The sequence below is a fragment of the Capsicum annuum genome, chromosome 7 (assembly GCF_002878395.1).
Source record: "Capsicum annuum cultivar UCD-10X-F1 chromosome 7, UCD10Xv1.1, whole genome shotgun sequence".
NCBI lineage: Eukaryota > Viridiplantae > Streptophyta > Magnoliopsida > Solanales > Solanaceae > Capsicum > Capsicum annuum.
This window is the reverse complement of record NC_061117.1, coordinates 226,459,378-226,461,562: the sequence shown is the minus strand read 5'-3', so window position 1 is coordinate 226,461,562 and position 2,185 is coordinate 226,459,378.

The following is a 2,185-nucleotide window of genomic DNA, read 5'->3' as shown; positions in this document are numbered from 1 at the left end:
CATTTCAATATTCGCGGCCATTTAGGTGGACAAGTAGGCGAAACAGTGTGAACGACGCATTTTTAGGCTCAATCGGTGTGCTATAGCCCACGGTTCTAGGAAGGGGACAGGGGTCCGGGCGTGCTGTGGGCCAAAAATCAACCGAAACATACCAGAAAGGTTGGGAATCATCACAGAATAACCTATTTCAATATTCATGGCCATTTAGATGGAAAAATAGGAAAAAAGGCACGAACGGGGCATTTTTAGGCCAAATTGGTATGTTATAGCCCACGATTTTAGGGGTGGGCCCGGGTTCCAGGTGTGTTATGGGCTGAAAATTAATTGAGACATACCAAAGAGGTTGGGGATCATCCCATGTGGCCTTTTTCAACATTCGTGGCCATTTGGGTGGATAAACGAGAAAAATGGCACAAACGGGGTATTTTTGGGCCATATCGGTGTGTTATAGCCCACGGTTCTGAGGGTGGGACCGGGGTCCAGGAGTGCTGTGGGTTAAAAATCGATTGGAGCGTGCCATGAAGGTTGAGAATCATCCCAGTGTGGCCCGCTTCAATATCCGTGGTCATTTGGGTAGACAAACGGGCAAAACGGTATGAACGCAGTATTTTTTATGTATATCGATTTGATATAGGCCACGGTTTTGGGGGTGAGCCCTGATTCTGGGCGTGCAGTGGGCCGAAAATCAACCGAGGCTTTCCAAGGAGGTTGTGGATCATCCCAGTGTGGCCCGTTTCAGTATTCGTGGCCATTTAGGTGGACAACAGGCGAAATAGCACAAACGGGGCATTTTTGGTACAAATAGGTGTGCTATAGCCCATGGTTCTGGGGTGGGCCCTAGGTTCGGGCGTGCTATAGGCCCAAAATCGACCAGCATAGGTAGAGAGGTTGGGAATTATCTTCGTGGCCATTTGGATGGACAAACGGGTGAAACGGTATGAACGGGGCATTTTTGGGCTAAATCGATGTGTTATAGCCCACGGTTCCGGTGGTGGGCTCGAGGTCCGAGCGTGTTATGGCCAAAAATTGATCGAGGCTTGATAGGGAGGTTGGGAATCATCACAGTGTGGTTTGTTTCAATATTCATGGCCATTTCGTTGGACAAACATGCAAAATGGTGCGAATGGGGCATTATTAGGGAAAATCATTGTGCTATCGCCCATGGTGTTGGGGGTGGTCCTAGGATTCGGCCATGCTCTGGACCAAAAATCAACTAGGGCATGCCAGGGATGTTGGGGATCATCCCAGTGTGGCCCGTTTTAATATTAGTGGCCATTTGTGTGAACAATTGGCAAAACGGTGCGAATGGGGCATTTTTGGGCCAAGTTGGTGTTCTATAGCCCACGGTTCCAGGGGTGGGCCAGGGGTTCGGGCGTACCATGGGCGAAAAATCGATAGAGACATGCCAGGAAGGTTGGGGATTGTCCCAGTGTGGCCCGTTTAACGAGCAAAACAGCACAAATGAGAAATTTTTAGGCCATATCAGTATGCTATAGCCCACGATTCTACAGGTGGGACCGGAGTCCAGACGTGTTGTGGGCTAAATATCAACCGGGGCATGCTTGGGAGGTTGGGGATCATCCTAATGTGGTCCATTTCAATATTCCTGGCCATTTGGGTGGACAAACGGGTGAAATGGCATGAACGAGGCATTTTTAAGCTATATTAGTGTGCTATAGCCCACGATTCCGTGGGTGAGACTAGGGTCCGGCATGCTGTGTGTTGAAAATCGCCCGAGGTATGCTAGGGAGGTTGGGTATCATCCCAATGTGGTCCATTTCAATATTCGTGGCCATTTGGGTGGACAAACGAGTGAAATAGTGTGAATGAGCATTTTTGGGCCAAATCGATGAGCTATAGACCACGGTTCCGGGGGCGGACCCGGGGTCCGGACATGTTGTGTGCCAAAAATCGATCGGGGCATGCCAGAGAGGTTGGGGATCATCCCATTGTGTCCTGTTTCAATATTCGTAGCCATTTGCATGGAAAAATAAGCAAAATGGCCCAAACGGGACGTTTTCAGGCTAAATCAGTTTCCTATAGCTTACGATTCTGGGGGTGGGCCCAGGGTCTGAGTGTGCTGTTAGTCAAAAATCAATTGGGACATACCTAAGAGGTCAGGAACCATCCCAGTATGGCCTGTTTAAATATTTGTGGCCATTTAGGTGGACAAACAGGTGAAACT